Here is a 15,921-nt window from a genome sequence, read left to right as displayed (position 1 = left end):
TGGATCTTTTACTTTGTAAACAAGCTAAAAAGATTTCTCTCTTTTTTTGTCAAAGACTGTCTTTATGTTTTCAAGATTTTATTTGTTTTTTTTTTAACTTGTATAACAAATATTTATTATTTTAACTAAATTATTTATTCTAATTTGGTAAACATGATGGCAGAATACAATATATTTCACATTACATATATAGAGCACGATTTTTCAAGTCATTGATTGTACACACTGTTCATGTCTATGTACATGTACTTAGGGTAATGATTTCTAACTCATTTCACCATCATTTCTACCCCCACGCCCCCTCCCTGTTTTCAAGATTTTAATTCACTTCATTGTTTATTTCTTTTTAGTAATTTTCCATACTTCAAAAGTTATATAGACTCATGTGGAAAACTTAGAAAAGCAAAAAGAAAAGAACAAAAATTGCATATAAATGAACAATCCAGAAATAAACACTATTACCGATATTTTGGTGTATGACCTAGGAACCTGTATCAATCCCCACATATACATACATACATAGACATATATGCATGCCCCCTCCACAATCATCAGCTTTTTAAAAAAGAGATCATAATGTAATTAATACATTTTTTGACATCTATATCATTAAATATTCAATGTTAAAGTGCTTTAAAATTAGCATACTATAGTGATCGATGCATACCAAAGTTTATATCAGTGCAGTGCAAAATAGCGGAGTAATGGAACCAGTCTAGGTGCCCATCATCAGATGAAAGGATAAAGAAAATGTAATATATATAATGGAATTCTACTCAGCTATAAAGAGGGATGAAATCATGGCATTTGTGAAGTAAACGAGACTCAGAAAATCAAGGGCAAATGTTTTCTCTCATATGCTAAAGCTAGAGCAAAATAAGGGGGAAAAGGCGGGGGCCCCATGCAAATAGAAGGGAGACCAATGTAGTAGAAGAGGAGGATTGAAGGGAGGGACTGTAAAAGGGAGGATGCACAATAAATTGACCAAATTTATGATCTGTACCTATATGATTGTACCATGATGAATTCCACCTTTATGTGCACCTATAAAGCACCAATTTAAAAAACAACAAATACATAGAAAGAAGATCAGCAGAGCAGAGGAAGGGAATAGAGCCAGGGAAGAGGGGAGGGAAAGAGAAAGTATCTGGGACTGAAATGGAGCAAATTGCACTCCAGTCATGTATGATTGTATCAGAATGAACTCCACTATTATGTATAATTATAATGTGCTAATAAAAATGAAAATGTTTTAAATAGATGCATATCATTCTATTTTATTAATTTTCATGATTTATTGTACCAACCATTTTGTAGCAGTCGGGTTCTTGTTATTTTGAGATGCTGGGTATTGGACCTCTACATCTGGGCCATATCCCCAGCTCTTTTTTTTTCCTTTGTGATTAATAGTTTTATAAATAAACCATCTTAAGCATCCATATAGCCCAATTTGGTGCATGATTATTTAGGATTAACACTTAGAAATGGAAATATCTAGTAATGCATGCATGTTTTTAATACATTTGACATACACTGCCAGTTCACCCTTTTGCATTAAATTGAGTTTTGATGATGGAAAAAAAACTAATAAATATCAAATATCAAAAGTAACCAATATTAGAAAATGCTGTTTGACCATATGACAGATAATTGTTTACACCCTGGCTCCAGCAATGGCCCTTCTGGGTATATATCCAAAGGCAATTAAATCAGTATGCTGAAGAGAAGTCTGCACTCCCACATTCATTGCAACATTATTCACAATAGCCAAGACACTGAAACAACCTGTCTGTAACAGATGAATGGATTTTTACAATGTGGTATATCCAATGGAATAATATTCAGTCTTTAAAAAGAAATAAATCCTGTCATTTGTGACAAGGTGGATGAACCTGGAGGACATTATGCTAAATGAAATAAGCCAGGCATAGACAGTGCACATGTGTAACATGAAAAAGGCCAACTCCTGGAAGCAGAGAATAGAATGTTGGTCTCCAGAGCATAGGGATGGGAGGTATGGGGAATTCCTAATTTCTGTTAGAATGAATAAGTCCCAGATATATATTGTATATCATAATTATTAGAGTTAATGTACTTTTCGAAATTGCTGAGAGTGGATGATAAATGTTCTGAGAACACAAAACAAGTGAATTGGTGAAATTATTAACTTAATTGAACCATTTCACAATGTACACATATATCAAAACATCATTATACACCATGTAATAACACATTATGAAATAAATATATAATTGAGTGCATAATTTTTAGTCAACTATATATTAATATAAATAAAGATATAAGAAGAACTCTTTATATCCTCACTGGAAATGGAATCATCAATTCATTTTATTATAATAGCTGTGATCTACTAGTAGCTAACTCTTATCTTAGCACTTTCCATGTGTGTGTGTATATATATATATATATATATATATATATATATATATATATATATATATATGAGTATACTTTTGCATATTGTTCTGAGAATAATAATGTAGTTTGCTGGTAGAATAAATAGTCACAAAAGTTTGGTTCATAATTTTTATTCTATTTTAAATTACTTTTATTTTTAACATCTTTCTAGATTGTATTTTGACTGTTTCTAAATATAAACAATGGCCATAGCAACTTTATCTTCTGAATTCTTTGCTGATTTTACATCACATAGAGAAGCTCTATCATTTTATCTTAGAAGTAACTAACTCACTTTCTGAGCTGCCTACACTAGAAGTTTCTGGGAAACCATTTGAAGCAGAGTTTCTGCATCTGCCATGGACAGCAAAGATGTTGTGGTTCCTGAGCCAGGGGAGTACTCATGAAGAAAATGTGGCATTTACCTCAGGTTTTCATACTGCCTTGACTGTATTTTCTGGAAGTACTGTAAGTCAGGATGTCTGCATATTTAGTGGAAGAAGATTCAGCACTTATCCCAACTCCAGATGAAGAGGGGAAAAATTCTGATAGTGAAGTTTACTTGAGTAGAATCCCAATAGTGAAGAGAGATCAAGTATTACCTGGAACTGTCTCCCTGACACAAAGGTTTTTGATAGCGATTTGAGCAGTGTGGATACCACCAGGGCCCCAGGAGGCAGTGACCCAGCTCTGAGAACTTTGCTATGTGTGGCTCAGGCCAGAGATGCACACAAAGGGAAAAATCTTGAAGCTGGTAAAGCTGGAGCAGTTTTTGCAATACTACTCAAGGACGCACAGAATTGGGTTCAAGAGCATCATTTAGAATACAGAGGAGGCAGGGACTATGCTGGGGGATTTGAGAGTGAACTGATTAATCCTAAAGAGCTGATTCTCTCCATTGATGGGAAGTGCTAGTAGGAGGTAGTATCCCCAAGAGAAGCTCAAAGAATATTGAGTTCTGAGCTTGGTGCTGTGGAAAACCAGCTCATATATGCATCCTGGACATTCTGTTCCCTGAGGCACTGTGATGATGACACTAGGCCTGAAATATCCCTCTTTGTCTTTGATAGTGCTTCTTCACTTAAAATCTGTTTTATCAGATGATAGTGTAGTTACGTGAGCTTTTACATTGAGAATTCCAAGTTTCTTTTTCCAGCCTTGTACAAAGTTACAAAAGATTTGGTGATTCCACTTGCAAAAAGGTCAATAAAACAGGCAAAATTGAATAGTATGTTCATGGCAAATTAAAACAAACAAACAAAAAATAATAATACTCAAGATTATGTCTGGGTGATGTGGTGCACACCTGCAGGACCAGCTACTTGGGAGCTGAGGCAGGAGGATCTCAATTACTAGGCCAGTTAGAGCAAGTTAGAACTTGCCTCAACATCCAATAGAAAAAGGGCTGGGCTTTTAGCTCAGTGGTAAAATGCTTGCCTGGTATGTGCAAAATGCTGGGTTAATTCTAGCACCCCCTAGCTCAATCATTCACAAATGTTTACCCTGGTGGGGGAAGAAACAGGCCTATCATTAAGGAGGGATGTAAGTTGCTGATTAACAATCTGTTAGCGATATATGGTTAGATAAGATTTTATTTTATTCTTTTCCTTTTCTTCTTTTTAGGTGCTAGGTTTAAACTGGCTGTTTGTAAAGACATTTTAGAACAGCATAACATATATGGTTTACTAATTAATTTATCACTATTATTTGAAATTTGTTACAGTCAAAAGTAAAATCATACTTTATTTTTTACAAATTATTTCTAAAAATGTCATGAATACATGCTTGTTTAATTATTTCTGGTAAATATGTATAACCATTGTTTTTTAAACTTTCCTTAGTAAACTCAAAATTCAATAAATGTTCATTTTCAAAAGATAGTTGATTTGTTTTTTGCCTCTCTCTAGCAAATGATAGGGACCTAAGATTCCAATGGTGGGCTCAGCAAGAAATTCCCTGGGGCTAAGAGTTCAGTTAGTGTGGTCTGGGCTGGTGTAGTAGAGGTTATGTTTCAAGTGGCATTTCAGGGATCCATGTGGACATAACCAGTACAGCAATGACTGAGGACTGGATTTGGCATATTTGAGACCAAGCAGAATGAAGGAGCAGTTGACCTTGTCAGGAGGTTAAGGGAACAAATAAAATATTTAGGATTATAGAAGCCAGATTGGGATGTCCTCATGCATCCCAATCCAGGAGAAAAGGGATTTACAAATTTGGAAAGGGAAATAGTTGAAATCCCAAAGCATCAAAGAAGAACAATTAAATATCAGTGTGAACTCAAGGTTTTCAAGATTTACAATGTATGCTTACATGAGAATACACACAAATGTTTTTGTGTCTACATGTGTATATGTACAAGTTTGTCTCCCAACAGGTTAAAACCAGTAACTTCCCAATTAGCTATGAATTCTTCTCCAGTCTTGGATTCTAAACACCATTCCCCATTTAAAGAAAACAGTGTTCCTTTGAAACTGTCTAATCTAGATCTGGGGTAGGGAAAAGTACAAGATGACCTTGTAACATTGTGATGTACCAAAAATAAGGAAGAATCCAAAAAGACATGTAGACATGTCGAGGGGACTTAGAAGATAGTGTAAAAAGATTCCCACAGACAAAATCTGGGAAATTTTCAACATGAAAATAAATGATATATTATCAGCTACTTAAATAAAATGAGAACCCAGAATCCTAAACTGATATAAATGAATAAACACATAGAGAAGGGAAGATTCTTCTTTACTATAGGATATCAAAGCAGAAGTGGTGGACTCACCACCTGGCAATCAAAATGGTAACTGATTCAGGAAAGAATTGTCAATAGACTCAAACTAGCTGTCAGCAATTCAGTAGGAATTAGAACATTTCATGGTCTCCATGAATCTCCTCAATTACTAACTTTACAATGGAAAAACTTTGTAGATACTATCCTATCCTAGTGGCCAAAGACCACATCACCAGTAAGGAGACAAATAAACACTGTGCATCTTCTAGTATGATACAATGAAAAGAATCAATCATCATTTCAGATATTTATGACACAAATGTATATCCCAACTCTAATCATGAGAAATATTACAGAAACCCAAACTGAGCAAGCAACACTATACAAATTGGCTTATGCTCCTCAAGTGTCAAGGTCATGAATGAAAAGACCAAAATGTATTCCAGATGGAAAGAGACCAAAGAGATAAGACAACAAAATGCACCATGTAATCCTAGATTGGGATGCTTGAAGACAGCAGCATTATTGGGTCAATCACCAAAATGTGAATTCAATCTATGGGTTAGATGTCATCATGTTAATGTCCGCAGTTTGATGTGTATACTATGGTTAAAAAGGAGCGTCACTGTTTAAGTACACACTCAAGTGGTTAGAGGTAATGGAGAATTATGTCTTTAATTTTCAAATGATCCAAAAATATATTGGGATTATATTGAATCCATAAATGTAAGTTAAATGAATGTCTTTTAAATATTGAGGCTTCTAATTTCTGATGTGGTCTAAAATTTTAACCATGAAGATTTTTTATACCTTTTTATTCTTAAGCCCTTCCACTTTTCATTTCATTATTAAAGAGATCTTAATTTCTGTTAGTGGCCCATATCCAGACTACTCCATACTGATGGTGAATGAAACTTTGCCAAACTACAGATATTCACTGAATTGCCTACATATATATTCATACCAACACTGTACATTAAAAGTAGTTTAAAATACTCATAAATTCTCCTGAACTTCTCGGCATGTAAAATAGGCCCATGAAAGGAAATACTTCTCATAAACATGAACAATATGCTTTGCACAAAACTTTCTGGTGGCCTGCCAGCTCTAACAGGAATCTTTATGATTCCCTTTCCCCTTGCTCACATCTGTTTCCAAGTGTCCTAAAACAACTTTCCAATGAAGAATTTCTACCACATTATTGGTAGCAGGGCACTGTGTATGCTCTGGGTACTCTAGAAACAGCAACCCCTTCTCCAGAGTCACTTTGCTTCAGTGCCTCCAGGAAGCTGGAACATTCTGGCTGAAGGCTCCAAGCTGAACAAAATCCCAGGAAGGACATGAAAGTGCAACTCTATTTGTGAGTTTTGACTGGGTTGTATCCACGTCTTAAAACTGAAGGAGTTAAATGTAAGTAAGTTTTCTCACAGGATGATGAATAAGTTCTTGAAATGGACCCTTGAGTATAGTTGCAGAATTATGTGAATATATTTAGTGTTCCTGAGCTGTACACTTCAAAATAGTACAAATGGCTAATTTTGTGTGTATTTTACAATAAAATCATCAAAAGATGCATTTTTTATCATTCAGTGTTTCCTGCTATTATTTAGTAATCATATTCATTAAGAGCACTAACCACCTGGGCATACTGACGCACACCTATAATCCCATTGGGAAGCTTAGGCAGGAGGACTGAAAGTTCAAGGCCAGCCTCAGCAGAAGCAAGGTGCTAAGCAATTCAGTGAGACCCTGTCTCAAAATAAATTACAAAATAGGGTTGTGGATGTGGCTCAGTGGCCAAGTGCTTAAGAGTTCAACCTTTGGTACCCCCTCCCCCCCCAAAAAAAAGAAGCACTAATCAAAATTTGACAGCCTTGTATTTGAGATTTGGATCTGCTTGCTGCATCTCTGGAAACTAAAGACATGTCAGTTAGCTAAACCTCAGTTTCCTCACCTGTAACACAGGAATTATAAAATGCTTACTTACCCATTATAGGTTGCTGTGAAATTTCAACTTGGTAAAGTCTAAATACACAAAAGAAGCTCAATAAATGATAGCTCCGATTTTATTTTTAAGTTCAAACCAATATGATTCTTGTACTTTTTATAAGAAAGGCTAAAAAAATGGCTTTATTATAAAAAACTCCATTTGTTCATTTCTCCTTAGTACTTAATGTTATGGAGAACTATAAGACAACATGCCCTAAAACCCATTTAATATTATAGTCAAGTGATGAGCCCATGTGTTCACCACTGAGTCAATAGTTAATAATCTTAAGGTATCATACTGCAAGAGGCAACAATTTCAGAGAAGCCACAATTACTTGATGTACTTGAAATAATTTACATATAATAATGTGTGTATAAACCTGTACATATAATTTTTATCAAGTATAATATAATCATACAAAAACATTGACTCACAATGTAGTTCAAACATACCAAAGAAGGCTATTTTATTTTTGTCCCTTTTACATCCTATTTTAGGCAAGTTGATGAAACCCAGAACATAACAGGAATGAATTAGTTTATAAAAACTGGGTATTTTATAAGTGAAACAGATTCAGTAATCTACATCTCTCAAATTGTAAACAATGAGACTTACTATACTCTCAAAATGAACTTAAATAAATTATTGCTCCATTCTAAAGACATAAACGTTTTCACTGGTTGATAGTCAAGGTAGAAAGAGTATGTAAAGTGATTTATAAGTAAAAACATTTCATTTAAGGATTTTTTTTTTTTTTTTTTTTTGGTACTGGGAATTGAACTCAGGGACACTGAAACATTGAGCTGAATCCGCAGCCCTATTCTGAATTTTATTTACAGACAGTGTTGCTAAGCACCTCGCCATATCTAAGGCTAGCTTTGTACTTAAGATCCACCTGTCTCAGCCTCTGGAGCTACTGGGATTACAGGCATACATCCCTGCTCCTGGCAAAAACGAATGGTTTCAACAAAACCCACATGATCTCAAGAGAAAATACATAGAAATATTCATATAACATTCTCAATTATATTAATTTATATTATATATATTATTATTTTATTATATATACATATTATATATAAATTATATATATAAATTAAATATATATATAAATTATAAATACTAATATATAATTATATTATATATTACATAATTTATATAATAATATAATATAATATATAATATAAATTATATGTTATATATTCAAATATTTATATATTATATATTTATATAAATTATATATATATATATATACTTATATATAAATTATATGTATTAATATGTAAATATATATGTAAAGTATATATATGAAATCAATCATATATTATAAAAATTTTATATATTTATATATAAAAATATATATTATTTATACATATTTAATAAAATTATTTATAATATATGAAATACATATTTTATATACACATATAATAATATATAAACTAAATATAAATATATATTATTATATATAACATATTATTATCATAATATATCTAAATTATATTAATTTGTGTTATATTACTTATTGTAATGTAATTATATGATAATATAATTTCTATTATTAATAAGATAACAATATGATTATTATATTATAGTTTAATTTATATTAATATAATATATAAAATATATGGATTATATAATAATTATATATAAATGACTTATAATATATCATATATATGTAATTCTATAATATGTAATATATAATATACATAATACATAATACATAATATATTATATATAAATATAATTTAAATTATATAGTTTAGTTATTTGGTTTTAGATGGTTTTAATACTTCTGATAGTGTTTTTTCCCTTAGCTTTATCTGTATAAATTTTTATTTTATGACAGTTCCAAACTTTTTAGTATTTTTTTTAAATAACAAACATTTATTGGTGTGACTTATGGTAGGAAAACATTCCTACACGAGATGTGCATGACCAAATCATTAAATAGAACATTTCTGAGGTGAACACACATCCTCACCCATGTTTTTATATCCAGTTTTTAAGATAGCCAATTCCTCCTCTCTCTCCACCCCAAAACATGTGAGCAACTGCTAATGGAAAGCAGTAAACAGCCACTTGGTCTATAGCATTTTCAACTCCACTCTGAGGTGAAGATTCCAAGTACATTTGAGACTTACGTTCTCTCAATTGTCTTCTAATGAAAGTTCCTGAGTCCAGTATTTACAATATTACAGCACTAGCAGACCATTGTCTACAACTCTTCTCTTTCTGCTGTATCCTCTTCACCAATCCAGGGAGGGTCTGCACTTCCATAGAGTTTGCTGATAATTGGCTGAACAATTTCTTCTAGTTCCTTCTGTTTAGCTTTGAAGTCTTCAATTTCAACATCTTGGTGGCTTTCCAGCCATTCAATCTTTTCCTCTACAGCTTTTTCAATGGTCTCATTATCTTCAGAGGAAACTTTGCCTCCCAACTTTTCTTTATCTCCAATCTGATACTTTAGAGAGTAGCATAGCTTTCAAACTCATTCCTAGTATCAATGCACTCCTTGAGTCTTTTGTCTTCCTCAGAAAACTTCTCATCAATTTCTTCAGTTGTCAGTGGATTTTGGTCATTGGTAATTGTAATCTTATTTTTGTTCTCTGTACCTTTGTCTTCAGCTGTTGCCCGAAGAATAGCATTCACATGTATCTCAAAAGTGACTTCAATCTGGGGGACCCCACAGGAGGAATTCCAGTGAGATCAAATGTACCCAGAAGGTGGCTGTCTTTTTTCAGGGGTCTTTTACCTTCATAGACCTTGATTGGAATAGTAGGTTGATTATCAGAAGCTGTAGAAAAGATCTGAGACTTCTTGGTGGGTACCACATTGTTCCTTGGTATCAGCTTGGTCATGACACCTCCCACAGTTTCAATACCAAGCGTCAGGGGACATACTTCAAACAGTACTAGATCACCTGTATCTTGATCACTTGAGAGTACACCAGCCTGGACAGCAGCACCATATACATCAGCCTCATCTGGATTTATGCCACAGGACGGCTCCTTGCCATTAAAGAACTCTTTAACAAGTTGCAGAATCTTTGGAATTTGAGTAGAGCCACACACAAGAACAATCTCATCAACATCAGACTTCTTCAAGTCAGAATTATCCAGTACTTTCTGAATACGCTTCATGGTAGACTGAAACAGGTCCATGTATACCTCTTCAAATTTTGCCCAAGTCAGGGTTTCAGAAAAATCTTCTCCTTCATAGAAGGACTTAATTTCAATTCTTGCTTGATGTTGAGAAGACAGGGCCCGCTGGACCTTTTCTACTTCACGCCCGAGATTCTGCACAGCTTTGTTGTCTTTCCTAACATCTTTGCCAGTCTTCTTTTTGTACAGCTTGATCCATAACATGCTGGTCAAAGTCTTTTCCACCCCATGGGTATCAGTATTAGTGACCATGACTTCGAAGACACCATTGTCAATGGTGAGAAGAAGCACATCAAAGGTTCCACCACCCAGATCAAACACCAGGATGTTCTTCTCTCCCTCCCTCTTATCCAGGCCATAAGTAATAGCAGCTGCTGTAGGCTCATTGATGATCCTCATAACATTCAGGACAGCAATAGTTCTAGCATCTTTGGTTGCTTGCTGCTTGGCGTCATTAAAATAGGCTGGTACAGTAACAACTGCTTGGGTAAACTTCTTTCCCAAATAAGCCTCAGCAGTCTCTTTCATTTTAGTGAGAACCGTAGCAGAAATTTCTTATGGACCAAATGTCTTAGTTTGCCCACCTCCAATATCAACCTGAATGTATGGTTTAGTTTTTTTTTTTTTTTTCAACCACCTTGAAAGGCAAGAACTTGATGTCTTGCTGCACAGACAGGTCATTCCAAGTGTGGATGAGAGCCCCTTGGTGTCAAAGACTGTGTTCTCAGGATTGAAGGTGAGTTGATTTTTGGATGCATCCCTGATCGGACATTCCCCTACAGGGGCGAAGGTCACATAAGATGGCATGATGAGGTTGCTCTGATCATTGGAGATGATCTCCACGTGGCCATTCTTGAACACCCTGATGCAGCAATAAGTGGTCCCCCGGTCGATGCCAACCACGGTACCCACGTCCTCCTCCTTGTCCTCATCCTCAGCCACGGCTGCTGTGCAGCACCCCTGCTACCAGAGAGAGCTTCATCTTGCCATAGCTGTTGGCCACTTGCTCTCAGTCAGCAGCCAGAGAAGCAGACAGCCAGAAGAACCAGGCAATCCAGCAACAGGCCACAGCTAAAAGCAGTGAGGTTATGGGTCTGTCACACTGAGACACCTCAACTCTGTCCATCTGTGTTGTCTCTGCCAATGTCTCAAACTTTTTAGTATTGAAGTGCATTTTATTTCTACAATTGTATTGACTACCATATGTAAAAATTGACAAGTAGTTAAATATAGATTCGCAAGCATTTTGGCCACTATGTAAATATTAAAAAGTTAAGTGAATTGCCAATGCTTCCATATATACTATAACAACATAAGTGGTCAAAGATGCACTAGAACATTATGTGGGAAGAAATATATTTATACCCAATCAACATTTTTCAGGTACTTGCATTCAGAAGCATTTTATGAATCAGCACCAGATTTTCTCCAAAATAAAACTCATTTTTCCCTACTGCCCCTATTTGTTGAGAACAATACCATACATTAAGGATGCATTTACATGGATCATTTTATAGAGAAAATCATTTGAAATTTAAAATTATAATACTTATTTTATGCACAACTTTAAAAACACAGAATTTAAAGACAATACCAGTGAGGCACTATCATTCTACATGACTAAAACACTACCATTCTATATGACTAGCAAACACAATACAAGGCCAAAAGGCAAAATACACACTTTGGCCATCCTATACAAAAGGGTTCTGTCACAACATTCTTTCCTAAAATAAACACAATACCAAAAAATGAAACAAGAAAAAGAAAAACTGAATTTTGACAACCCTACACAAACTGTGGCATTTCAATTTCAAGGTCTTGTAACTCTTCCACTTCTTTTAGCCTGAGTCCTTGGCACATTGGATTCATGTCAGGCAGGCCAACCTCCTCACAGTTTTCTTTAGGCTCAGGAGCTGGCTTCAAAACATAAGCTGATGTGCTGTCTGCCTCTGGAACATATTTCTCCACATGACTCAGGAGAGTAAGAGCTGTTCTAGAAGGCACTGCTGCTGAAGGTGAAGCTGGTCTCTCCTCAGTCCCCCTGACTTTGTTGGTCAGAGTAGGTGGTTTGTAAAATGTTGTCCCAAGATGGGTCTGCAATATTCTGGGTGCTCTTGAAGGAGCAAGATGGTGAGAATAAGAGGAATGTCACACTGATGCCTCTCTTGCTGAACTGGCTGGCATGTTGGGCTGTGTGGCATCACTGGAATGGTCACCACTAACCCTGAAGCTCATTGTGACTTTTTCCTGGAGTGCACTTGGCACAGTCACTGCACTCATGCCAGTTAAGTTCTTTGGTTCACATTGTTGTTCCTGAGTTTTTTATGGAATCTGCTGATCAAAGCCATTAAATTGGAAACCAGCAGTAGTAGGGGTATCTTTTCTATTAAGTAATTCAAAAGTAAGATTCTGGCAAAACGTCTGAATTGACATTTCCCACATTTCTGCTGTTTCTCTCATTAGGAGAGCTTCCAATATGGAACCTATCTATAGGCAAATGGAAATGTCTGATCTTGGTGCTTGGAATAGGCCTCTGTATATCATTTGTTGCCACATCAGATTTCAGACTAAGAGGTTTTGTGGTTTTACACATATCATCCATCTTTTTGGATGATGATTCAAGTTGTTTGTTATCTGAAAAATAAGAGATTTTTTTTTAATTTCATTGAGCTTGGTTAATAAGGAAGTGTGGTTATTTATAAATGGGCACTCTCTCAAAAAATATAGTCTTACATGTTTTTTTCCTACATGATATTCTCAGTCATCTATGCAGAGGAATTAAAAATCCATACAGTATTAAAGGCTCATTTTGAATTAAAGCATTACTTTTCAAAATTTATCTAAATCAATAGAAAAATTAGCTACAAAGCACATAAAATTAAAAAAAAAAGCACTTCCTGAAGTAACTTGTTTTAATATACTACCCATGAATGATTATTTTCTGGGTTAGAACATTCCTGATTTCAAAAGGCAGACAATGGTAACTCTAGAACAGTAACACTATTCTGTACACCAAACAAAGCCATGTCCTGAATCACAAGGACTTTTCCTGTCAATCAATCTGCTTCCCAGATACATTCTTTCCATACAGAGGGCAACACACCAGAGTGGACTTGGATGCTCTCCCAGCTGATCCACTAATACATGGCAACATCCTCTGGTCAAAGGAAAGTTGAAGAGCTGTCAAAATTGTCATTGTGCTACTGGTCCTGAAGACACCAGATTTAACTCCTTCTCTTTCTCCTCTAGTCTGGTCCTAAGGTCCCTGTTTTCTCACCTAGAACCCTAGCTCCTCACACTCTGTCTTTGCTGAATGTACCCCAGAAGCTCCTGTTACTAGAAAGGTGCAGCCCTCTGGCCATGATCCTCATCTCCCTCCTGGGAAACATCAGACAACTGTGTGCCTTGCCAGTGGTCTGATGGCTTTCCAATATCCCTGTTCATAGCCCACAGTCCTCATCCCTGCCACCTGGTGCTTCCCCCATATCCTTGGGCAGTGATTTGCAGACAGGTGCACACTAGCATCACTTGCAAGTCATCATCTCATCTGACATTCGTCTTCACCTGAGGCTGCTGGACTCTCTTCTCTGGTTCCCAGGCAGTGCTCATATGATTTGCAGTCCTGGGGCTTCTCCACATTGATAGAAGGGAGCTGAGCCATTGTGGTTGGATGGTAAACACCAGAACATATTTACATTCCTGCAGAACTTCTAGCACCATGAAGAGTGCAGGCTCTGCAGCCAGCTGCATGGGTGCTGGCTCAGCTCCTGCTCCAGTTCTGCCCTGGGCAAATCTAGTGCACTAGCCTACCTGCCTTCTTGTGTCAAGACAGACTCCTATGTGGAGATATGTTGGCATGTGGTGTTAATGATCTACTAAAGAAAAGGCTCAGAATTACCTGGTATGTAATGAAAACTTCAAATATTTTAAAATTATTTATTATTATGACTATACCTACCTGGAATACCAACTTTCTTGGACTGAAAAACAAGGTTACATTTAGGAATGAGACAGGATGTGGTTCAAATCCTGAATCAACAATAATTTAGGGACATGACAATTGGCATTATTTACCTTGCTGAGACTGTTAGCTATGGCTTAAATGAGGCCAGGGTTCATAGCACAGAAATGCTAATAATATCAAATCAGATAAATGGAATCAGTGGGTTCAGTGCTTTTCTTTGCAGAGGTAGTGGACTTTCTTTGTTTTCAGACTTTCTCAAGCTACACTCATTGATATTTCATTAATTTAATATGTCAAATTTAACATATATTGCTATATGTTGAAAAATTTGGATTTAGCTCTACTAAAGCAGTAATGAATGGAAGGTTTTCAACCCCCTTACCAGAAACCATTCACTGAAATAAAATGATCAAAAAACAGTGAACAAAAGACTGGAGCCAAGAAAATGGAAGACGTGTGTGCTTAATGTGCTAAAGTTAGGCCACAGGTAAAGGGACATCAAAAAACTTTAGGAGTCTATTTTTTTGAGTTTCAGAAGTACAGCTTTTTTCTCCTTTGACTTTAAATGATGACAAAGAAGTAAAGGTGAAAACAAATTTCAGAAAGAGAACAGAAATAATTTATGAATTTCAAAATATCTTTCACAAGAAAGAAACAAAGCATGATATTCATTGAAATGACATTCATTAAACTTTCTCAATGGCTAGCAAAGTTAACTAATAAAACCTTGAAATTTGAACCAACCGCAACTTAATTTACCTTTTTTTAAAGAATGAGAAATGTAGATGGACATAATATTTTTATATTTATTTGGTTTTATATGGTTCTGAGGATCCAACTCATGGCCTCCCACATGCTGAGGTAAGTGTTTTACTACTGAGATATACGCCCAGCCCTCACTTTGGTTTTTAATCATGACTTCTTGGCAAGGTTTGAAATATGCAAACATATATGTTACATGACCACTCACCAATGAGTCATACATCCCATTTTTCCAATGCATTTTGCTTGCATTCTGATTCCTCAAATGATGTAGCCAATTCAAAATTTTCAATTTCAATATCTGCAGTGTGGATATCCTATTGATACAAGAAAAGTTTTAAACTAAAACAAAACACATCTCAAAACAAACAGTTCAAAGACTATTAATTTGTTAACATAAACATCACAAATTTAATGCAATTCTATAATGGTCAAAACTCACTTGCTTTGTAGAAAAATAATGTGACTTTTTGGAATGTTCTGTTGATATTACAGGTTTGGAAGGAGGGCTTTACCCACTTGAGGTTCAACAACATAAGTACTACATGGAACATTTTGTGACTCTAGGGACCCATCAAAGATCATCTGTGCGTTGGTAATGAGGAACTCTACCAACAGGGCCTGATTGGCATATGCAGCATGGGAGGAGGAGATGGTACCAGGAGTGGTTGTAGGCCTGGGCCTCATGAGACAGGGTCCAAATATCACCCCCAAGGTTTTTGAGTTCATCAGGTTTTCTTTAGAATGGTCTACAACCCTGAAAAGAAAAACACATAAAATGTATGAGATTTGCCTAATAGAGGTCCTTAATGGTAGTTTACTATGACTTGAGAAGGGTCAAGAAAACTCAGGCTGTAGAAGACTACAAAGGGTTTGTCAAGGGTCAAGTTTGGTGGGT

The 15,921-nt window shown here is 35.5% G+C and overlaps 2 pseudogenes; both read right to left on the bottom strand.

Moving 5' to 3' along the window:
• LOC139707388 (rho GTPase-activating protein 29-like) overlaps positions 1 to 15,921 on the bottom strand; it is a 99,500-nt pseudogene that overhangs the window by 62,191 nt on the left and 21,388 nt on the right.
• Positions 9,349 to 11,276, bottom strand: LOC114082684 (endoplasmic reticulum chaperone BiP pseudogene; annotated as a pseudogene).

Source organism: Marmota flaviventris, chromosome 10 (genome assembly GCF_047511675.1).
Source record: "Marmota flaviventris isolate mMarFla1 chromosome 10, mMarFla1.hap1, whole genome shotgun sequence".
Taxonomy (NCBI): domain Eukaryota; kingdom Metazoa; phylum Chordata; class Mammalia; order Rodentia; family Sciuridae; genus Marmota; species Marmota flaviventris.
Note: the sequence above shows the minus strand (reverse complement) of the source record. Positions and strands in the feature narration are given on the sequence as shown.